Raw genomic sequence first — 25,335 nt, forward strand, 5'->3', positions numbered from 1 at the left:
CAAAAAAAAAAAAAAAAACTGGTAACATTTGTAGGCATGGAATTTATGGTGCACATGGAATGGAGAAATGAGAATTCAACAAGGATCTGCTGTGGCAGAGAGCCCAAAGGCAAATCCCCATCTACTGGCCAACACTAGGTAGAAGATATCTCTGTAAACCAGTTTCTGATTGATCAGGAAACAAAGTTCTTTTTCTGTGTTTTGTTTTCTTTTTCTTTTTCTCTTTTTCTTTCTTTTTTTCTTTCTTTCTTTCTTTTCTTTTCTTTTCTTTTCTTTTTTTTTGAGATGGAGTCTTGCTCTGTCACTCAGGCTGGAGTGCAGTGCTGCAATCTTGGTTCACTGCAACCTCCACCTCCCAGGTTCAAGTGATTCTGCTGCCTCAGCCTCCTGAGTAGCTGGGATTACAGGTGCGCACCACCACACCTGGCTAATTTTTATATTTTTAGTAGAGACGGGATTTCACCATGATGGACAGGCTGGTCTCAAACTCCTGACCTCATGATCCGCCTGCCTTGGCCTCCCAAAGTGCTGAGATTACAGGCATGAGTCACTGCGCCTGGCTCTGTGTTTTCTAAGCAATGTTAAAAATATTGTGAGCCTTGATTTTCTGTATATTTCAACACATATAGAAAAGCAAAGTGAGCTAAGGTTGGTACAATTTGGTTCATTTTCTCAACTTCATCCACATCTGTGCTCGAAGATTTTCCCTTACCAATCTCCCCCTCTCCATACCTTTATCTAGCTTTATGGATCTTCATGGCCTCGTTATCACCTGACTTTATTCTTCATAGCTCTTGGCTTATGTCTTTACTGTGTGTCTTCCCAATTAAAGTAACAGCTCCATGAAGGCAAGGACTTTGTTTTATTCACCACTGCATCCCAGAGCCAAAAACAATGCCTGTGGTCTATAGTAGATGCATAGAAAGTATTGTTGAGTCAATGAACTAATAAATGAATGAATGAATGGATGAGTGAGTGAATGAATGAAACCACTGCTTATCATCACAGTTGTTAGTTAAAAATTTTTTTAATTTTTATTTTTTGTAGAGATGGGATCTTGCCATGTGCCCAGGCTGGTCTTGAACTCCTGGTTTCCAGTGATCCTACTGTTTCAGCCTCCTAAAGTGCTGGGGCTATAGGCATGAGCCACTGCACCAAGGCTATAATTGCTAGTTTATACAGACCAGTTTGCTATGAAACATGGCCTTCTCAGGCCTTCTCAGAAACATGCGATATTTAATATTTTGGTCTTAAACTGCTCCAGCCCTCTTCTTTATGAAAATCCACATTGAAACACGAAGAAGATCTTCCAGGTTAGCTCACCTGGAAACTGCATTGTGAATTTATATGCATTGTATGTAGATACATGGGAGAGGTGCACTGAAGTGACCCATGGCTGAGATTATTTTGGCCTTGCTATGTAAGCACACGACACATTGCCACATGACTTTGTGTTAAACAGGGAGGAAGACGCAACGTCACAGACCAATCGCCTGGAAGTCCGGCAAGAACTTCTGCCTCTGGGAGAAAGCTCTGACAAACACCTTTTAAATCCACTGCTGACTTTTAAAGTAGTTGCTGTTCATGATGACCTGTCTAATTTAATAGTCTTTCGCTTGGCCTGTGGTTTTATGTATTAATATCTCTACATATTAAAAACTTTTATTTCCTTCAGCAGACCTCTCTGCATAGATAATATTTTCCCCTAATTCTGTGGAAAAGTGAAATACTGATAATAACATTTTTAACTTGGAAAAATTTGGCTATGCAAACTCACGTTTCTATCATAGTTTCATGCAGATGATAACGTGGTCTTTCCTAAAATAGGAAAATCGATCGACTAAGTGCATTCGTATGACATAAGGAGCCAGGTTACACACTCTAAACACCACCTACTGACGGCAGATTGAGGGTATCAGTTTTGTATCCAAAGGCTCACAATTTATTTTCTCTTTTCAACAACCCAGATATCCTGCCCTTGTTGTTTTTTTTTTTTTTTTTTTCTTAAAGTGGCACGATACGAGAAACGGATGTTTGTGGGACTTCCACATCACATTTTCCTAGTACGTAAGCCCTTCCATTTCTTCCACACAATCCACACAAAGCAGATTGACATAAAAGATAAAAGCTAGGTCTCTGCAAGGCCCCTTTATCTAATAGACTAAAAAGAATGTAGGGCAATGACAATGAAAGGCACACAGTAATAACCCAACTGGAGAGTCACAGGCAGAGCCAGCAAGGACCTTTGAGACCAGCCAGTCCAAGCCTGCCATTTCACAGAAGAATACCGGTTAAAATACCAAGAAAAAAGTCATCCAGTTGCAATATTAACCTAATATTGAATAAGGCTGTTGTGACTGATTATCTTTCTGCTATATCTGTGTTTAGCACTAGATGTTGCTATACTGCTATTTATAGAGTAGCTTCTCTTTGATACCCAACAGGAGCTTAACCTTCTAATTTGAGTTCCCTTTAGCAAATGCTGAGTTTCTAAAATCGTACTCTGCTAGTATATAGTATGTTACATTGAACTAACTTCATTTAAATGGCACAGGTATGACATATTTAATGAGCTGAAACAGCTATCCTGAAAAGAAGTGGTCAATAAATGCTAGGGAACTCCAAAGTTAAATTTTCCAAATTGTCCTAATTCAAATATTTACTTAAACTCTGTTTTTATATTATGTGCAATACAGGGGGAATGACATTGTTAGCTGTGTGTTTCCTGGAACTGACTAACTGCTACAAGGCCACAGATAAAGTTTGTTTATAGAAAAACAAAATATGAAAAAACATTTAGCACTGTTCTATTTGGGGTTTAATAATCCCACACTTGCGAGTGGGAGAAAAGATAGTCCTCCAGGACCTTCCTCTCCCTATGGTAACAGAGGATGAAAATGCTTTGACCCCATCTAGTGACAGATGAGTCATGATTTAGATTAGTTCAGTTGTTCAAAATTTGAGTGGTAATACCAAAGGCAGAAATAAGTGATGCCCCAAGAAATTAATAGTTTAGGAAGAGGGCAAATTTTCATTTCACCTTCAGGTTTTAAAGGATAAAAAATTCTCCTATCACATGTGAGTCCTCAATATCATTACTTGCTTCTTTAAATTTGGATAAATTTGGCATAAGCTCAGCATAAATGTTCAAATTCTACAAGTCACTTTTGTCAGAATCATCTAGTGCTGAGTTTAAAATCTTCTAAATATATATAACAAAACAATGTCTAGTGTATTGCTACTAAACATGTTTTTTAGTTTTGGTTACTTATCAGTAACTATTTGTAACAATAATGATCAGGTAATGATGCTAATAACAGTCCTAAGTTTTTACTGGAAAGAAAAGTGGAAGACTGAAGACCAGACTTGCAGCATCTTCATCACCTCATGGAGCTTAGAGTAATGTTCCTGCAGAGTTAGCTACCAGGATCTGTAATATAAACTCTTCATTCTAGTCCCAAAGTGAGGGTTTCTTCTAATTTTTATAGTTTTGGCCTCAGGCTAAAAGAACGAAGTACTTGGCTGAAGTATTACTTTTTTTTTTTTTTTTTAACAACATGTTCTTCCCAGCTCTCTCCCCAGCACAAACACAGCCCTTCTTTTCTGAAGATTTTATTTCCTTTATGTCCTTTGAGGATAAAACTATGCTTTGTGGTTTTTATACCATATTCACTTAGGATATTTAAGATATTTGAAAACAGAGTGAACTGTATATTTTCTCCCAATTCTTTCTCCATACAGTTCCTCCCTTCCCTGCCACTCAGAGCCTCAATGATAATGCTCGATGATAATATAAAGTAGTATCCACCACTATTTTGGCCCTTCTTTTTTTTTGAGACAGAGTCTCACTCAGTCTCCCAGGCTGGAGTGCAGTGACGTGATCTCGGCTCACTGCAACCTTCCACCTCTTAGGTTCAACTGATTCTCCTGCCTCAGCCTCTCAAGTAGCTGGGATTACAGGTATGTGCCACCACACCCAGTTAATGTTTGTATTTTTAGTAGAGATGGAGTTTCACCATGTTGGCCAGGCTGGTCTCCAATTCCTGGCCTCAGGTGATCTGGCCACCTTGGCCTCCCAAAGTGCTGGGATTACAGGCATGAGCCACTATGCCTGGCTTTTGCCCTTCTTTTGTTATACTCTCTATCAAAAATGGGAAACTTTTCAAAAGTGCTCCAAACTCTAACCCATGTTCTTGTAAACTTGGTATAAGAGGTGCTTATAGGACAAGTGAATTATCTGTTTCCTACAAAGTAGAGGAGGGAAATAATTTTTTAAAGAACCCAGTTTGGAAATAAATGTTTAGTAAATGACAGAAAGGCAGGAAGGTAAGAAACAGTGTAGAAAGAACACTGAAAAAGATGTTTCTGCCATCTTTGGTCAAACCCACATAGATCATTTATAGGTAAGTCTGTGGGCATGTGCATAGGGGATAAGAAATAGTAAGATCTGTGAAAATGGACTTACCATTTACACACACACACACAGACATGTTTTACCATTTACACACACACAGACTTACCATTTACACACACACACAGAGACACACACACACACAGACATGCATACATAAATTACCAAATATTTGCCCTTTGCTTTTCTTAATACTCAATTAACCAAAATTATATTTTTAAAAAAACCTTTCTAGCGTCATCCACTAATCTTTTCCATCCCCTTTTATCCTCCAAGCGAATTTCATTCACATAATTCCAAAGAGGTGAATCAATCTGGGTCCTGCTCTTGTTGATCATTATTTCCAGCGTAGTTTAACAACTTCTATTTTTCAGTTTGTCCCAAGATTGAGACAAAAGCTCCGTACCAGAAGCAAAATAAAAGCCAAATTCCTACCCTTCTGCCTCATTTCATATTTTATTATACTATGTTTCCTAATAACACATTTTGTAAACATGGAAATGGAGCACGTTCTGTGTAACAAAGGTAAGGCTATGCACATTTAATATTAAGTTGTGATCCTCACAAGACATCCACTTCAGGCCACCTACAATTTACCTTTGTTCCTCTTTCCTCCATATAGGAAAAAAACAACTAGAAAAAAATCATAAAACTCAACTATATGCACTTTAAGGCCAATGACAACTCAAAGGGTTTTAATACCTACATCAGGGTCAGAACTGTCCTAAGCTGAAAACTCAGGATTGCTCACTGATGTACAGACGCGATATCCACAAATAAAAAAATATAGTAACAAGGGCAGATCATATGATTACAAGGTGCTACTAAAAAGCACATTAAAATCTAGCATTATTAAAGTACTATAAATGTTTGCTTATGACCAATGAAGCCCACAAACACTATGAAGAATATTTTATGTATTAATAACAATAACAATTCTCAAAAAAACTGTTTTAAGTTTTTCTTGTTAATTCTGGGCTAGAGAAGACAATCTTTTCTTTTTCCCTCCTTCTTTCCTTCCTTCCTTCCTTCCTTCCTTTTTTTTTTTGACAGAGTCTCACTCTGTTGCCCAGGCTGGAGTGCCGTGGCACAATCTTGGCTCACTGCAACCTCTGCCTCCCGAGTTCAAGCAATTCTCCTGCCTCAGCCCCCTGAGTAGCTGGGACTACAGGTGCACGCCACCACACCAGGCTAATTTTTGTGTGTGTGTGTATTTTTAGTAGAGAGGTGGGTTTTACCATGTTGGCCAGGATGGTCTCTATCTCCTGACCTTGTGATCTGCCCTCCTTGGCCTCCCAAAGTGCTGGGATTACAGGTGTGAGCCACCACGCCCGGCCCTTTTTTGTTGTTTTTTATTAAAGACATTTCAAAGAGCACATACGCATTGGTTAAATCTGAGAAGCATTTACAACATAGATTTAATTCCATTTTGAAAAATCGACATATAACTATTGTACATATTTATGGGGAACATAGTGGTGTTTCAAAATGTATAATCTATTGTGATTATATCAGGTTAATTTGCATAATAATAATCTCAAATGCTTATCATTTCTTTATATTGGGAACATTCAATATCTTCTTTCTAACTATTTAAAAATATACAATCTATTATTGTTAACCAGAATTATTCTAGAGTGGTATAGAACACTGGAACTTATTCCTCCTCTCTAGCTATAATACTGTATCCATTAATAAGCCTCTCCCTATCCCCTACCCTGTCCCCCATCCTTCCCAGCCTCTAGTATCCTCTGTTCTACTTTCTACTTCTATGAGATCAACTATTTTTAGCTTCCACATATGAGTGAGAACATGTGGTGAGGAACAATTTCTATAGTTCGTTTTTGAAAAACATAATTATTTCAGTTAGGAAAACCTTATGCTCTATTTTCTTAGAAGAAAGATTTGCATCATTTTTGGTGCACTTTTAGTGAATTAAAGCCTTTATTTTTAACATATGAGTGTAACTTTGGAATGAAAAATCAGTAGACTCTTTCTAATCTAAACATGGTGTTTGTCAACAGTAGACATTCTGAAAGCACACAGGATGTGTTACCTTTACCAGCTTTTCCTCATGAGGAAAGATATAGGAGTATGCCCTTGAAGGATGTACACCAGTTTTCTCTTCTGTTTTTCAAAATAGTTTAAAACACACGAGAACCCTGGTTCTCTAGTCCACACTATTTTCTTTGACTTCACCCTGCCTGCAGGACTGCAGGACTCTGTCCCAGCTCGGATGTTCCAGGAGATGTCTCCCTCAGGAGCCCGCTCTTTGGGCAGCACAGGCTCCCACACTCATTTCCTCCAGCTGCCTCCAGGTGGCCCTGGGCGCCATGTCTTCTGCAGCTGCTGCAGTGATTCCTGCTGCTGCTTGTCCTTGGCAGATAGTCACAGTGTGGTCTAGCCCATTATCTTTGGACCCAGCTACTGGCCTTGACTTTCCTTCTGTGGGAGGATTTTTCTTACCCAGTGGACTCTCAGCGTCATGTAAATACAGCTGGCTGTAGAACCTCCTTAGTCTTGTCTAAATTTGCAATAGTTTAGCGTGACCTGGGGGCCCTCAGTTATGTAAAGATTGGGACTATCACTGTAAATCAGTCATCTACTACATTGTGCTTAGCAGTATTTGACACTGTAGAAAGATATAAGAAAGGAGGGAAGGAAGGATGGAAGGAAGGAAAGAAGGAAGGAAGGAAGGAAGGAAGGAAGGAAGGAAGGAAGGAAGGAAGGAAGGAAGGAAGGAAGGATGGAAGGAAGGAAGGAAGGAAGGAAGGAAGGAAGGAGGGAGGGAGGGAGGGAGGGAGGGAGGGAGGGAGGGAGGGAGGGGGGGAGTACAAATGAAAATCCTAAAAGGCACATGTTTCCTGACTGTAAGAAGTTTATTGTCTATTTGATTATAATCACTCATAGCTAATACTCTTCAAATTTTGTAATCAGATGACTAAACCAGAGAGCATATCTAGAGGTCATCTTAAAAACTTTTGGTAAGCAGTCAATCAATAGTAGTCAGTCCAACCAGTAAGCTCCTGATAGCCATCATTGCAAAAAACATTTTCTCCTTCCAGGATCAAATCCAAGTTCATGGCTTTAGCAAATGAAAGTAGAGGCCGGGTGCAGTGGCTCAAGCCTGTAATCCCAGCACTTTGGGAGGCCGAGACGGGTGGATCACGAGGTCAGGAGATCGAAACCATCCTGGCTAACACGGTGAAACCCCGTCTCTACTAAAAAAAATACAAAAAACTAGCCGGGCAAGGTGGCGGGTGCCTGTAGTCCCAGCTACTCGGGAGGCTGAGGCAAGAGAATGGCAGGAACCCGGGAGGCGGAGCTTGCAGTGAGCTGAGACCCAGCCACTGCACTCCAGCCTGGGTGACAGAGCCAGACTCCATCTCAAAAAAAAAAAAAAAAAAAAAAGAAAAAGAAAGTTGAAAACCTCTTCTATCCATCGATCTCAAATCCAGTTTTGGCCTAGACTTCAGAACAAAACTTAGCTCTAACAATTTTTTTTTACAGTCCTTATGCAATATTTTTTCACAAATACTCTCACAGAGGAGGAAATTACAAGGTAGGGAAATTGCATAAGGTATCTACTCATTAGTAGATCTAAGTTGGGTCCAGAGTTATGTTTGAACTCCAAAATCACCATCAGCCATAGCATTGCCCCTCTGGCACTGGGGAATGTCTCCAAAATTCTCTGGGATGAGGCACCACTCTTTTCCTGCCTCCCCATCCTACACACCCAATGCAATTGGGCCAATAAGGGCATATACACACAAGTGATAAAACTTGTCATCTAGTCAGAGAATGGGGAGATACCACTTCTCTGTTCCAGGTATGACAGTCTCATTAATACTGTCTATCATCACAGCAGCATTGTTGTCATGCTCTTAGATACCACTGAGCTTGCAGTGAGCTGAAGCTCTCAGGTCTTTTATTGTATGAAGTCTTGTTAAACCAGCCATCTCCCCAATCCCATATATGTGAAGTTGATTTGTCAAACTTTACACTATTACTGTTTAAATTCTTGGTAATTTTAACCCACTCTCCAATTCAAGTTAAATCATTGTGAATCTTGATTTTGATATTTTCCCTTAGTTTTCATCTGCAAATTTAATAAGCACAACTTTAAAATTTCCATCTACATTATTAGATGAAGGTACACAGAGTCTTGTGGCAATTTACTGAAGACACAGCTCCACGCTAATATTCACACATTATAACAAGCAGTTTTTGGATATGCTTTTTCAACCAATTTAGCTTTCACATAATAAAATAATCAGAAATCCCATGTATATGTATTCTTCTGATTTACCAGCTCAGTAGGTCTATCCAAATATCATATCAGGTTTGTTTATGATAACTCATTCCTAGAGAATTCTCGCTAGCTCATTGTGATTCTTTCTCATCTTAGAAAAATAATAACATTGTGATTCTTTCTCATCTTAGAAACATAATAACATTCATGAATAGTTTTCTGTTTATAAAAGTAATAAGTGTCTATTTGTAGAAATGTTTTGAAAACAAATGCATAAAGAAGAAAAGCCACACAGAATCTCACCTCCTACGACTGTAGGCATTTTGGTTCATTTCTTTTCAGCTTGTTTTTTATGTTCACTCCTCCCTACTCCATCCCTACCCTCGTGCCTTACACACATCTTACGAAATCCCCTCAACTGTTCACTCCATGCCTGCCCTTCCCCCAGCTCAAACATTGAGAAGACATGAATACAACAAAACCAGAAAAAAATGGTGAGAAATCTCGGAACTTTAAGGTCAAAAAAATGTAAGTCTAAAACAGAAATGTTTGCATACATGTTTGTAAGAGTGACTATTCTTGAAACCAGATCAGAGGAAGTCAAGGAAACCAGATCAGAAGAAGTCAAGGAGTTATCACAGCCAGGAGCAGACCAAGATCAAGAGAGCACAGCCTCAGCCAATGCAAGTTGTCATCTGCACCAGGGAGCCACGCAGGTACCCAGGTAGTCTTGCTGATGTCCAGTGGAAGCCACCAGCCAGTAGTGGCCAGTAAACTGTCTTGCATTACAACCTTCTGTGGCCAACGCTTTGCCCTACTTGATACAGCCCTTTCTTCAATAGCCCCAAATAATGTCATGGAAGAGATAACTCAACTTTATTATAAAGCCTTACCGACATTAAATGAATTTAAGACCCAAGTAAAATCATTGTGATCTCCCCTCCAACATATGTATTTTGGGTAGTCTCTATGTTTCTGTCAATCTGAGGCTCTGCCAAAGTAGCTGCCTTATCTCTGCCAAAAGGAGGTACTGCCACCACCCCCAGAAGTTGGAGACTACTGAGTGCCTTCTTACCCACCCAGCCAAGGCTGCACTCCCAAAGATCAACCTCTCCCAATGCTTTGTCTTGATGCCTTCAGCCCACTTGGTGCAAGGCAGCTCTATGCCTGCTCAGACAGCATTTAGTTAGATTGCTCTTTTGATACCCATACAGCTTTAACTCCTCAGGCACACACACTTTTCCAGATCCACCAGAATGTGTTTCTTAAATCAGATGCCTGTGATCCTGGCAGTGCTCAGTGATGTGCCAGAGGGACTCAATGCCCCAGGACACCCACAGAGCATCTGTTGGAGCATCCATTTAATGTAAGGATAGGAGAAGGAACTTTAGTTTTATATTAAAATAATTAATGAAGCACTGCAGATTAAAATGCAAAACATGAATTTAAAATGGAGATGAAATACAAAGCTTGAAAGCAACTTGATTGCCCTGCATTCTTAAATAACACACGTCTACCTCTAATACCACTTCGGGGTATGCGTTGACTGTCCTGGATCCTCTGAAGGACTTGGGATGAAACTTTTGAGATCCTTTTCCTGCTGTGCCTGAAACTGTTGCTAAGTTCAGCTCAACTCACCAGTCTCCTATTTACTCTGTGACACCCAAGGGCCCCAGAGTCCTTCTCTGCAAGCTCCCTCCTGTCCCCTATGAGTATGCTGGACGTATCTGTTGTACCTGAACCCAAATGTGGGTGTGGTGCAAATATTTTTCCTCAGAAGGCTTTTTATGTCAATCTAACTCCGTGGCCATAAAGGTGAGTGAAGGGGAAGGCTTTGCTTAGTTTTACACAGCAATTCTCAGGCCCAGGCCAGTAAGTTTCGCATCTTGAATTTAGAATTTAAGTTTAAATTGTGATTACTTTTTTCACATTAGTAACTATCATTCAAAAATATATTTTAATAAGTTTATAGTGTTTTATTATTTCATTGTACAATAATTTAGGTAAACATGATTATAAGATTTTTATGTGATATCTATTTTTGTGATTACAGATTATATTATAATTAATATTCTTAATTTTTAAAATAAATCCATAATTGTTACCTTGGGATAAAAATCCTACAATTGGGATTTCTAGGCTAAAGGGTAAGAAAAAAGTTTGAACGTATTGATATGTATTTGCCAAATTATCCTGAAAAATATTTAACTCTTCCCAACAACGAACACGCCTGCCTGCTTTCCCTCACTCCACGCTCACTAACAAAGGTCTTAAAAAAAAAAGTCATTAAAAAAAAGGTCATTAAGAGCAAAAAAATGTGTTTAGATTTAACACATTAAAACATGTTATTTTATTGTGCTCTATTTTTGTTTCTAAACTTCCCGTGAGGCACTTACTTATTGATTTGTTCATTTGTCATTTTATTTTTTATTTTGCAAATTGGCTGCTTGTGCATCTCATTTTTATTTGTTTTCTTTTATGTGTCTACAAATTACAAGCAAGCCTTTTTTTCAACAAGTTGAAAAATAATCTCTTTAGAGGCCAGATTTCCTGAAATCACTGAAGACCCTTACTAATTCCCACACGACACTGAAAGAAACAACACAGGACTAATTTATGCCTTCCCTGGACTTCATATGGAATTCCCACTGTAGTAACTTCTCCAACAACATTGTGAAATCCAAGAAATCCTGGGGCTCTATGTGGCTTAGTTTACACAATCATAGTCAGAGTCACAGTGCAATGACCACAAGCGTCATTTGAAAAGATAATTTTTGATATTTACATAACATGATGACCATAAAGTGGGATCCAATTCAGACTCCAAGTAACAAGGGGCTCAAGCCTTCTCCTGAAGCCACTCTGGATCCTCTTGGCCCCCACATTCTAGCACTTTCCCTCTATCCTATTCTTATGTACATTTTTCTTCCTCTCCTTTCTTCACTCTCCTAGATCTTTATCATGTAGATTAGCTCAGCATCTCTGCCTAAATCCTTTCCACCTTCATATTTGCCTCTCCTGCCCAGTTCCTTCCTCCCCATTCTTCTGAATTTGGATTAAAAACAACAAGCAAACAAAAGCAAGGAAGTTGAGGAACATTCTCAGCAGAGAGCACTACAACCTGCCAGCACCCACAGGCCTTTGATACCACCAGAAACCACAGTTTGTCCCTGCATAGAAATAACTCTGCACAGCACCTCAGAGCTATTAACAATTCCTGCCAATTAACTCCCACTTTGCCCCACATCCTGGTCACTCTCAGCTTACTCCCCAGTACAGATGCACCAGTTACTCATCCTCGCATGTGCTGTGTATTTTGTCCCCTCTTACTCATCAGCTCCCATTGCTAACTTAGGTGGGAGCCTTACCTGTCGTGGTGGTTAATATTAGGTGTCAACTTGAGTGGATTGAAGGATGCCTAGGTTGCTGGTGAAGTACTGTTTCTGGGTGTGTCTGTGAGGGTGTTGCCAGAGGAGATTGCCATTTGAGCCAGAGGACTAGGAAAGGAAGACCCACCCTCAATGTGGGTGGGCACCATCCAATCAGCTGCCAGTGAAGCTAGAACAAAGCAGGTGGAAAAAGTGGTATGACCTTGCTTGCTGGGTCTTCTGGCTTCCTTCTTTTTCCCATGCTGGATGCTTCCTTCTGCTCCTCCTGCCCTTGGTTATCAAACTCCAGGTTCTTCGGCCTCTGGACTCTGGGACTTGTACCAGTGACTTGCTGGGGGCTCTCAGGCCTTCAGCCACAGACTGAAGTCTGCACTGTTGGCTTCCCTGGTTTGAGGCTTTCGAACTTGGACTGAGCTACTACTGGCTTCTTTCTTCCCCAGCTTGCAGACAGTCAACTGTAGGACTTTGCCTTGTTACCATGTGAGCCAATTCTCCCCAAAAAATACCCTGTCATACATACGTATATCATATTAGTTCTGTCCCCCTGGAGAACCCCGACCAATACACTTCTGGAGCCTGTGTTCCTTTGTCCTCTAAACAAGCTTCTCATCCTGAACCTCTTGCAGAACAACACTATGTGGCTTGTGCTCCTGCAATGCTGCTCCACTCACTGCAGTCTGCCGGAAGCGTGCCATCGTGAGATAGCACAGTTCCTCAATCTTCAGCGCATCAAAGCTTACCCCTCTTTTTGCCCACAACACTTTGAGATGATTTCATCTTCAGTTGAAAAATGTTGCGACCTTTCTGTTTATAAGTTGGACTTGCTTACATGCAAAAGTTATAAAGGAAAAAAAAAGCAGCACAATAAATATTTGTTAAATTTAAGGAAACATTATTTTATGGGTAAGTTACGGATATTCACACAATACATAAAGGAAAGTCACGCTGGTAAAGTGCCCATGAGGACAGTGAAGGGCATTCTCCAAAAATGTTAAGAATAAGTTGGCTGGGGTGGGACCCAGATGTATGATACCAAGTGTAATTTATGTGCCAAGGCAGGACCCAGAGTGTGAAGAAGGTGGGATGTGAGGTTCCTCTGATGGATGAAGAGCAAAGACCTTTCACCTCCAGGATGAGTAAGCCTCTGAGAGCAGGCACTTTTGCCTGAGCTTTTTATGTCTTACTCTTTGAATATGTCTTTTTTTATGTCAGATTATGTCCAACTAAAGAATTAAAAACCTTAAGCAAGCAACCTTAAGCCTCCCAAGCTTCACTTTGAAGCTCCATGAGTTTTCCTGCTGCCTGCTCATCTGTTGGTAAACCTAGCAAAGTTGGGCAAGTTGTTTTCTGTTTTTTGAGGGTTGCTTGACGCCACTACACAAAATGAACTACTTGTACTTCCCCATCTCCTTTTTTCTGTTTTTGGCGTAAATAGTGGTGGGGCCTTGTGTCTCTGCTTGTAGTTCCTAAGACGCTTTGAGAGGGAGTCTGGCTGTGAAAGAGGAACCAATATACACATTTCATAGAATGTTAAATTTCAGACCCAACACAACCACTCACTCTTCTATTCCCCACTATATGCCTGTTCTGGCTCATTATTCGTTATTTCAAACTGTGACCCAATATTTTAATCCTGCCTCTCCCTGTAGCCCCATGAAATCGCCTGTTTTGATTGTTTGCCTGTCTTTTGTTTTGCTTCTGCTTCTGCCTTTGATGCTATCTCAAAGATCAAACTGGATTTTCCAGCTCTGCAGTACTTGGAGCAGTGCTACTCCAGTCCTTGGATGGGTGAGTTCCCTGGACCCCTCTGGGAGCTCCTGCTTCATCATGAGGATACTGGAACAATACCATGTGGTCTGGAGGCAGTGTGAGAATACTCCTAAACTCACACTCGTATTTCCCAGTGACCACCCTTCTATTCCTATGTAAAAAACCCTGTGTCTTTGAGATTTTGCCACCTGACTGCACCACAATCTTGCCCATTCTCATTTTCAACTCTTGATATCCAGGTTAATATTCCACTTTGAGTATGGGCTTTAAGGCATGGTTTACAGTCTGACTCACAATGCCAATTCTCACTATTATCTTTAGTGCCTTCAGTGGCTTTAGGGCATGGTTTACAGTCTGACTCGCAATGCCAATTCTCACTATTATCTTTAGTGCCTTCAGTGGCCTTGTGGATGATCCATTAAATGCCCCAGCCTCATAGTTCTTTGATTTCTTCAGCTCCAACCAGCTTAAAGCCCCACTTGATTCTAGACATTCATTCTCATAACTCAAGTTTTTCTGTGGCCAGCTGCGCTGGTTCAATTGCAATTTGATGCACTGCAAAAGGGCATAAAGAAAGGAGTGACAATCACTGTTGGTGAAAGAAACCAGAGGCTGCAGTCTGAGAAACAGCAGAGCCTCAAGTCTAGGGGATTAAGGATAAAGGCAAGAGATAGACAGCTTAAACTAGGGAATGAGGTATAATCATGTTTTGTAAATCCAGGGTAGCAAGCTGCAGGACATTAGGATAGATGCATTCATATACACACATGCAACTTCAGGGACTTTATAGGCCCAGATTAAAGACAGCTCTCTTAAAGGATCAAGCGCGTATTCTGTAGCATGTATACAAGGTTGTTTGGTTACAGCTTTCCTCAACCTCAACCCGCAAGCTCCATGTCCTTTATAAATGTTGCTTTGATTCAATTGAAGTTCACTGATGTGCCATGCTACTTCTCAACGTTGTTCTGTCTGCCTTCTCCCCATTCTCATTCCTAGCATTTCTATCAGCTAGTAAAGGTCTTTTCATCTGCACCTAAGCCCTGCCTACTTCCCCAGGTACAGATAGGCTCTTCCTTTCTGCCTTCCACAACACCTATTTCCTGTTTCCATTGCAGCATTAACTCCTAATGCAGCAAGGTAACTTTTCATGTTTTAATCTGGGTCCCCCACTAGAATGCAAGCTACTTGTGGGTTGGGGACCAGATTTTCTTATCATTGTGTTACCAAAAATCATGCTCAGCATTTGGCATATGTTACGTGTTCAATAAATTGTGGTTGAATAAAGTTCATTAGTACACATTATCTACAGCCACATCTAAAGCTTTCTTTCTGAAACCCTGAAAACCAGATTGTGATTTCCAGTCTTCTGGTGATTCATCTTCTCTATGGCTCCTCAGATATTACCGAGCATGGGTTCTGCAAATGCATCTACAATATTTTTAGTGTCCTGGAATATCAAGCATCTGTGTTTGAAGAAGGGAATTTAAAGAAGCTAAGAGTTCTCTTCCTATCTGATTCTTCACTTATCTTAGACTTAACCCTTGTGGCTCTTCTCAGTTGTTCAGCATAAAAATTATTCCCTTTGATAGGGACAATGCTAAAGTAACAGTTAAGTAATTTCTGCATTCTCTTTTCCTGGTCTGACCCAGCAATGGTTCCATCTCTTCTTCCTCCTTTTTCTTGCTCCAACTATAGCTTTATGAAATAGTTTTAAAATGTGAACTAAGTATTTGTCATGAGTCTTTCGTTATTCCAGGCTTCCATCTTCCTAAAACAATTCTTACTCTTTGAATATGTCATTGCTTTTGGGTCCCCCTTTCCACTTGGTCTCTGTGCTTCAGAGGGACAGGAAACTCTAAAAACGTCCCTTAAAGAGTCTCTCACTACACAATCATGTCAAAATTTCTTTGAATGTTTTTGTGAAATCTGCTTTTCTAATGTTTAGAGTTTGCATGTGAGTAGCCTCAGGGTTCCCATTTGAGGCTGTTGTAAATGTTAAGATAAAAATACACAATTTCTGCCAAGATTCTCCTTATTGCTATCTCACCAACCAGTTCTTCCTCGCGGGTCCGAATTAAATCCTCAATAGCAGATCTCTTCATTGCAAGTTACGAACAATGCAAATCAAGAATTCGTTAGACACATCCCTTTTACCAGAGTGAGACTTGTGGAGAATGTTGTCACTCTGTCTTCCTGGTGGGCCACAGTTCAGACATTATCCAGAGTCTCCAGCAAGCCAGGTTAATTTATAACTTATTCCTAAGACAATTACTTCTCCTTTATCTTTCTCTCCTTTTACCCTCCTCCACTCCCTTTGGTTCATGTTTCTTAATTAGAGAGTTGAAGATTGAGCCTTATTGTTCTCTATCTTTCTTTCAACAGATTTAACTCATTCACTGTTGTCTTCAATAGTTATATACAAAATTTTGGTGATACATACGTAATTTGTGTAAGACTACAAATTATCATTGCTTATTATCTATCTGCTCTAATTGGTGAACAGTTGAATCATATGGAGAAAAACTCCAAGGACAAAAATGAAAGAAAATAAACGAGTATATTCCTCACTTACATCTGTTGAACCGAATTACATTTCAACATTCATTATGACAGTCCATCTCACTTAAGTGTTAGCTTAACAGATTTTTTTAAGTTCTAGATTTGTTAACAAATTTATGAGAAAAAATTCTTCATCTGTACATATTATACATTAATATCAAATCAATCTATTTTCATAGGTTTCAAGTCTATAGGAATTATTCCATTACAGACAAGAGAATAGAATTTATGGAAGATACTCTCTGATTAGAATTTATTTCTGTTTGTGATGTGTAAAATCAGAATTTCTAGGAGCAAATATTAAACTGTACAACTAAACAACAACAACAAAAAACTAGTCTCACAATTCCCTGCAGAGTAGAAAGCATTAAATTTTTACTTATTTTTGTTTTAAAAATAAGAAATTAAGTTAATAAAATATTTGGATGAACACAGACACCCTCCCTTAAGTTTTTCTTGCTGAAGTAAAAATAATTAAAATAACGTAAGAAAAACAATATGGTAACCAAATATCAGGAAATAACTTCAAAAGATGCATAAAAAATATTGTGGAAGAATTTAAGGAACAAGTGTTAGGAAAACTACACAACGTGGAATGCTTGCTATATAGCACTGGAGGAAAAAAATGGATGTTTCTATAATGTCTTGGCTTATGCTAGATTTTGCTTTAATTATATATTAGAAGTAATTTCTATGTTTTATTTAAGCAGTGGAGATCAGCAGAAGGCATACTGCATCCTTGGGACATTTTGGAAATAGGGACACATCTTTGATCAATACAGTGACTGGGAGGCACTTACTGGCATTTAGTGGGTAGAGGCCAAGGATGCTAGAAGTCCTTGTAGGCATGGGATGGTATTATACATTGAGGGACTGTCCCTTGTCCTGCAAAACTTCCAATGGTCTTATTGGACATTCAAGTAACCGAAAAACCTGCTAATTCTCTGAGCCCATATCTCACTCTGTTTTATATATAAACATTCAGTATATTGTTTGCACTCTTTTCATATACACTACATTTTGGGGGAATGTAACTAGTGTAAAATGGAGGAGAAAATGCACTTTGTTTGGAACTTTGCTGATAGTTGCTCACCACCAAGTCTTGCTTATTTAATAATCATGAACTGATTGTTCATAACTCGCTTGGCAGCAAAACTAGATCTGAATCGATTTGAGGCTATTTGGAAAGTTACATCACTGACAGTAATAATTTTATCAGGCCACAGTTGTAACTGTCACATTCAAATATCCATATAAAGAAATGATGTTGCTTCACTCTATTCAAAATGTGGACCTTGGACCAGAGCATTGGAATTACCCTGAACTTGCTAGAAATGTCCCACCCTAGACTGGTGAATCAGAATCCATATTTTTGCAAGATCCACAGGTGACTTTTATGTACATAAAAATTTGAGAAGCAATAATGTAGACAATAATTAGATGAAAATTCTTATACTTCCTTATTTTTTGAGACGATCTGGATCTGTCACGCAGTCTGGAGTGCAGTGGTGTGATCTAGGCTCACTGCAGCCTCCGCCTCCATTGTTCAAGCGATTCTCCCACCTCAGCCTCCCTAGTAGCTGGGATTACAGGTGGGCATCACCAAACCCGGCTGATTTTTATGTTTTTAGTAAAGATGGGGTTTCACCATGTTGGCCAGCCTGGTCTCGAACTCTTGGCCTCAAGTGATCCACCTGTCTTGGCCTCCCAAAGTTCTGGGATTACAGGCATGAGCCACCATGCCTGGACCCTGTTTTACATCTTAAATAAAATATATTCATCATAGATAGCACAAATATCTGACCCCTTTATTAATTCTCTTCAAGAATTTTACATATTAGGAGACATTCTATTTTATTACAATTTACTTTATCTTATTTATCTTTTATTTATTGTCAGTGTATTTTATGTATTTTTGAAATTAGGAATTAATTTAATTTCAAGATGACAAAGAGGACAATGCACAAATAATAAGGTGTGTTGTTCCTATAAGGCTGAGAGCAACTGAGCAAAAATGAATTATGTATTGAAGAAGAAAAATACATTTCCAATGCATATGATTTCCACTATAAAAACAATGTTTTATGGAAAAAAACTGTCTCAGTGTACCAATGGAACAGCTGCTTTGACTGGAATAAAACTTAAATTCTAGGATAAGGATACAGAGATAGCTCCAAAAATAAATTTATTCACTGCTTTTAATAAAAATGCAAAATGTTCTTGTAGCAAAGAAGTTGAAGTTAGAAGGGCAAAAATTTGCTATAAGATTTTGTTGGCCGGGCGCGGTGGCTCCAGCCTGTAATCCCAGCACTTTGGGAGGCCGAGACGGGCGGATCACGAGGTCAGGAGATCGAGACCATCCTGGCTAACACGGTGAAACCCCGTCTCTACTAAAAATACAAAAACTAGCTGGGCGAGGTGGCGGGCGCCTGTAGTCCCAGCTACTCGGGAGGCTGAGGCAGGAGAATGGCGTAAACCCGGGAGGCTGAGCTTGCAGTGAGCTGAGATCCGGCCACTGCACTCCAGTCCGGGCGACAGAGCAAGACTCCGCCTCAAAAAAAAAAAAAAAAAAAAAAAAAAGATTTTGTTGATATATTTGATGGTTAATTTTATGTCAACTTGACTGGGCTAGGGGATGCCCAGATAGCTGATAAAACACTATTTTTGGATATGTTCGTGAGGGTGTTTCTGGGAGAGATTAGCATTTGAATCCATAGATTGAGTAAAGAAGACCACCCTTGCCGATTTGGTTGAGCATCATACAATCCATTGAGCTCCCCAAAAGAACAAAAAGGCAGAGGAAGCATGAATTGACTCTCTTTGAGCTGGGACATTCATCTCCTGCCTTAGGACATCTGCACTCTTTGTTCTCAGGCCTTGGAACTTGGACTGCGACATACCCCATTAGCTCCACCTGGTTCTTCAGTCTTCAAGCTTGGACTGGAATGGTATCACCAGTTTTCTTGGGCCTCCAGCTTACAGATTGGGGACTGTGGGACTTCTTAGTCTCCATAATTGTGCAAACCAATTCCTAATGTAAATTCCTATTTTATATATCTCTCTGTATATCCTATTGGTCCTGTTTATCTGGAGAACCCTGACTAACACATATTGATAATATTATCAAAGACAGGCATTTGTAGTAAACTGTTCACTGTTCTCTGCAGAGATGATGAGTGATTATGAAAACATTCTGTATCATGGATAAGAACACTGATTATATCATGGCAGAGTATGTTTCACAGTTGTCAAATTTATTTTCTTATTCTTATTTTCTAAAAACACTAGTGCTTTACCTTCTGTCTTTTCTATGATAACAAGTATCTGTCAATTCTATGGTAGTAAAGCAGAATTTTTAAAAGAAATTAGCATTGTCCCTTCAAAATAAAAGTGTCACTTTAATAACAAATTAGAGAGTTTTCACTTTTGAAGGCAACTTAGGCTATGGTGACAGCATTCTGAAAGCAGGCCTTTTGCAGTGCTTCCTTCTTAACCGATTGACTTCTGAAAACACGTATCATCTACAAAACTCCTCATATCTGCTCACTTTAAAAAGCTTGGAAATAGACATTTCTAATTCAGTTTAAAAATCTTCCCAACAATGACTCTCAAGTGGGTTTTGAATCTACTTGTTATATGCAATTGTTAAAAAGAGAAAAATGCAACGCCTCTGATTAGTTGACAAAAAATATTGATCTCTAAGACACTGGATGAATTGGTTGTGGTAGAAAAGTCTTAAAGAGTTCTTGCTTGTCTGCAGAGTTTCCTCAATTCTGTTTTAATTCAGGTCCATGATCACTAATTCATAATTCTAAAATCCAAAATTTCTGAAAACCGAAAGTTTTATATGTGACTCACTTGGCAGCAAAACCTGATCTGAATTAACTTGAAGCTATTTACAGTCTATTTTTTCCATGCAATATGCCTATTCACATCTTTTGCTGTAGATATATAAGGGTGTTTAACTATGGGGTGCAGCCCCAGACCTCATTAGAGGTATTACATAATATATGCTATACGAATTGTATATAATTTCTGAAATCCATAGAATTCTGAATATGATAAATTCATCTGATCCTAGGAGTTTTGGAGCTCGCGGAGTTATGCAAGTACCAGCACTGAATAGGAGATGAGTAAAAAATTGCAGTGTTCCTGACATCCAAGGGTCTTTTCCAGTGTATTTTAATGTTAAGAGTCTCTAATTCTGAAATTTGTTCCCTGATTTTTTGTTGTTATAAGGATAGAAGAATCACATTTTTGGGCAGAGGTTCTGTAATTCAGGGTCAGCAAGTCAACTAACAGATTGTTTCACATATACATATTTTTTCCTACAGAGGAGTTCTAATTCCCAGGAACGCCCTGAGCGCAACTGAAGCTGAGACGTTTCTGAGAAATTCTTTTGCTTTGTGTGGGGTGTGGGGTAAGGGTGTCTTGACTGGCCTTGCAAACTAGCCTAAGGCATGAGTTTAAAAGTGCACCTTTAAGGCAACAGATTGTACAGTGTGAAAAACGATACCAGCAATGGTTTAGTGTGACTGTCCACAGGATGACTTTTCTACTGGAAAATGAAGAATGATGCAGGAAGATGAAAATGTTTTCCAAACTCCTTGGCTATCAGCAAATGTTTGCCAAGAAAACATTTCCATAATTCTCCGGAGGTTCTAAGTGATTAGAGAGCACACAGGCAGGGATCCAATCGACTCTCACCCTGGGAGGTTTTACCATTCTTACAATCATTAAACAACATTTATAACAAGTCTTTCTTTTTCTATTCTTTTATTTTAAAGAAAACATTTGCTTAGAAAAAAACAATACTAAAATTTATATGGAACTACAAAAGACCCAGAATAGCTAAAGGTATCCTAGGCACAAAGAACAAAACTAGAGGAATTACATTACCTTACTTCAAATTATACTGTGAGCCATAGTAACCAAAACAGCATGGTAGTGGCATAAAAGCAGACACACAGACTAATGGAACTGAATAGAGAACCCAGAAACAAATTCACACATCTACAGTGAATTCGTGATTTACGAAGGTGCCAAGAATATCGACTGAAGAAAAGACAGTCTCTTTAATAAGTGATGCTGGAAAAACTGGATATCCATATGCAGAAGAATGGAACCAAATCCCTATCTATCTCTCATCATACACAAAAATCAACTCAAAATAGGTTAAAGACTTTGTTTTTGATCCAATGATAGTTTTTCTTATATACCATTTACAATTAGTTTTCCATTAAAAGCTATTCATATATGTGGCTCCCTTCGTAATCCTTTTAAACACAGTAGCCCTATGGACTTAACCTGTAAGTTACTATTATCCTTTATTTTATTTACAAATTTGATTAAAGACTTAAATCTAAGATTTCAAATTATAAAACCACTAAAAGAAAACATTGAGGAAAGTCTCCAGGACATTGGAGTGAGCAAAGATTTCTTGTGGAGTTTATGGATTGTTTTTCTTTTTCTTTTTTGGGAAACTGAATTCAGTTGCGCTTATAGTTCTTTAATACAATTGCAGCAATCAGTTGGCATATAATTGTATTATTCCAAATATTCATTTTTAAATGGCTTTTTGCAAGTTTGCTTATTTACTAATCATGCTAGTTTGTATAAATGTGCAAATCCATGAAAACAAAATTATAAAAGTTACGTAAACATTATCCCATTTCTGGGTATATACCCAAAGGATTATAAATCATTCTACTATAAAGACACATGCACACATATGTTTATTGTGGCACTATTCACAATAGCAAAGACTTGGAACCAACCCAAATGTCCATTAATGATAGACTGGATTAAGAAAACGTGGCACATATACACCATGGAATACTATGCAGCCATAAAAAAGGATGAGTTCATTTCCTTTGTAGTGACATAGATGAAGCTGGAAACCGTCATTCTGAGCAAACTATCACAAGGACAGAAAACCAAACACTGCATGTTCTCACTCATAGGTGGGAATTGAACGATGAGAACACTTGGACACAGGGCAGGGAAGATCACACACTGGGGCCTTTGGGTGGGTGGGGGGCTGGGGGAGGGATAGCATTAGGAGAAATACCTAATGTAAATGACGAGTTAATGGGTGCAGCAAACCAACACGGCACAGGTATACATATGTAACAAATCTGCACGTTGTGCACACATACCCTAGAACTTAAAAGTATAATAATAAAAAAAAAAGAAAAAAAGTTATGGAAACATTGAAAATACAGAAATATTTCAAATAAGTCATTAGATAGAGGGAGTTGGATCCTTTTGGGCTTGTTGGATATGAAAAAGCTTTACAGGGACTGGCTATGGGTAATGAGAAGACTCATCTCTGGTATTGCAGGGGGAGCTGTAGGCGTCAGTGTGGGGCCTTTATAGTCACATGGTAGACAGCTCACAAGTTACCGTTGCTGGAAAAAATGATGAAACATACAAATGGGCCACAAGAAGCTGAAATGAGGATACAGAAACACAATACTCTGCACATCTTGGCAATATCTGCTGTGCTGCTGTGTTCCTCATTCTCTCTTGAGACTTTTGGTCTTAGCCACTGTCATTTTTTTCACAAAAAAATTGAGCCCCACTAACGACACTGTTCTGATCTTTCAGTGAGTCACTGTTATGGTGGTTGAAGTGATTTATGTCATCAGGTGACTGGGGATACAACATCTTGCTCTATACTCTGTGTCTCCAGAGAAACATGTGCATTGGTTAATTAACGTTAGCTATTAGATGCTTGTGAATGAATGAATGAAATGAATGGTTGCTAATCCACAGACTGTCAGGTAGACTGAAGGGCACAGAAGTCATACAGATTATGTCAGTGAGGATTATTGGGGACAAATAATGAATGCAGACTTGCTATCTGAAAGAAAAGGGCACCAAGGCCTTACAAAATCAAGACAAAGTGAAAGAACAGCAGGAGCGAAGGAAACAACAAAAAGATTTAAAAAAGAAGAAGAAAAAAAAAAGACCCACAAAACCTAGGAAGTAAAAGTTTCCTAAGTTTTACTGATCAGGGTAAAGCTGCTGCTGGGACTGCTTCTGTCTCTGTTCAATAAGCTCAACCCCAAAGATCACTGGCTCCCTCATCCCTTGAGATTCAGTCCACCAGGCCTATAGGGTAAATGGAATGGTGGTGGGAATGTGGAAGAAGGATCTGACCTTCACTTTTGAGGTTACTGCTTGAAATTGCTCGCTTGCCAGGACTATGCCTATTTGGGGAGAGGTAATTTTCTACAAGAAAATGGAACTGTCAGAAAAGATGATCGATGTTGGTATTCCAAAATGACCCAGATGATCTGGATGGCAGTGTTTGTATAAAATGTACCACAAGGGAAAATCTGGGGGAGCACCATTAGTATGTAACTATTATAAAATAGTTCTGTTTCTGTTGAAAGCATTATTACAAATTAATAAGAAACTAATTTGCCATAGAAAAAGAACGGACAATGGACATGAAGAGGTCATTTTCAGTAAATGGTACAAATAATAACATGAAAAAATAGTGTTTAGCATTACTGATTATAAACAAGTTGATTAAAACAAGATATGATTTTGATTCATGACATTTTCAGGTTACAAGCAAGGCAATATTTAATACTGGAAGGTAATTTTGCAGCGTCACACAGCACCTTAAAGAAATGCTGACCCGGTATTTCTACTTTTAGGAATCTATCCTAAGAATGTAGAGATATTGACAAAGATGATGCAACGTAGTGTTCATTCCAGCATCATCTGTAAACTGCAATAAAGTCTGAAAATATCCTAAAACATTTGATAAGTGATTGTAATAATCTTCAACCATAGAAATGATATCTTAGAGAAAATTTAGTAACAGTAAATAATACTCCATTTATAAATACTTAGTGAGATAAGGAAGATTCTAAATTCCGTACAGCATGGTTTTAATTTTATAATAAACCTTTAGGCATAGAAAACATAAGGAAATACACTAAATGCTAATAGAGAGTGTGTGTGGGAGTTATAGGTGATTTTAGTTAAAAATGTTTTTCTGTGGTCTCTAAAACATAGATGTACTTTTTTTCTAAAATATAGATGTCAAAATTATAAACATGAACATATATTGATTTTATTCTCAGAAGAAAATATAACAACGGGATTTCAAATACCACTTTGACAAAAATGTCAAATGCATATTGAGATAAATGTGTAGTATGATTACTTAGTCATCGTTCTTGACATATTTGAAGATATGAAAAATTTGGAAGAAAAATCACAAAATCTCTCAGTAAAATAAAAATAATTACATACATAATTATACTACTTCTAAAACTTATGTTTGGGAGTCCATAAGCTTAAGTTCATCTCTAAACAACATATGGCATTTCCTATTTTATTCCTCTATCCCAGGGAGGCAGAAATTCAGTTACTGTAAGGGCACTTAGATAATTTTCTTTCTTTCTTTCTTTCTTTTTTTTTTTTTGAGACAGAGTCTTGCTGTGTCACCCAGGCTGGAATGCAGAGGTACAATCTCAGCTCACAGCAACCTCCTCCTCCCAGGTTCAAGTGATCCTCCTGCCTCAGCCTCCCTAGTAGCTTCGATTACAGGCACCCGCCTCCACCTCCGGTTAATTTTTGTATTTTTAGTAGAGCCGGGTTTTGGCCATGTTGCCCAGACTGCTCTTGAGCTCCTGACCTCAGGTAATCAACCCGCCTCGGCCTCTCAAAGTTATGGGATTACAGGCGTGAGCCACCGCGCTTGGCCTAGATAATTTTATTTCTAATTAGATTTAGTAGAAAGACCTATTGTTGGAGGCAGGTGCCAAATGTTTTCATAGTGACACTTAAGAATTTGGGATGCAATTTTATAGACGGCTGCTTCTCAACCAAAAGCATTATAATTTCTAAAGACAAGCTTGTAAGAATGTGGTTACGTGTGTACACAAGACTTATCAGACCATCTGCGACTAATAAAGCTTGAGAAAGAGGGG

At 38.8% G+C, this 25,335-nt stretch overlaps 1 protein-coding gene across 1 annotated transcript in view; it reads left to right on the forward strand.

Annotated features, from left to right (window-relative positions):
• Positions 1-9,123: 9,123 nt before the first annotated feature.
• Positions 9,124-25,335, forward strand: part of PLD1 (phospholipase D1) — a 224,071-nt gene continuing 207,859 nt past the window's right edge. The window contains exons 1-2 of the mRNA XM_023213449.2: positions 9,124-9,157; positions 9,253-9,379. The gene's annotated coding sequence lies outside the window, so the exon portion shown is untranslated. The remainder of the gene's footprint in view (positions 9,158-9,252; positions 9,380-25,335) is intronic.

This window comes from Piliocolobus tephrosceles, chromosome 2, assembly GCF_002776525.5.
Source record: "Piliocolobus tephrosceles isolate RC106 chromosome 2, ASM277652v3, whole genome shotgun sequence".
NCBI lineage: Eukaryota > Metazoa > Chordata > Mammalia > Primates > Cercopithecidae > Piliocolobus > Piliocolobus tephrosceles.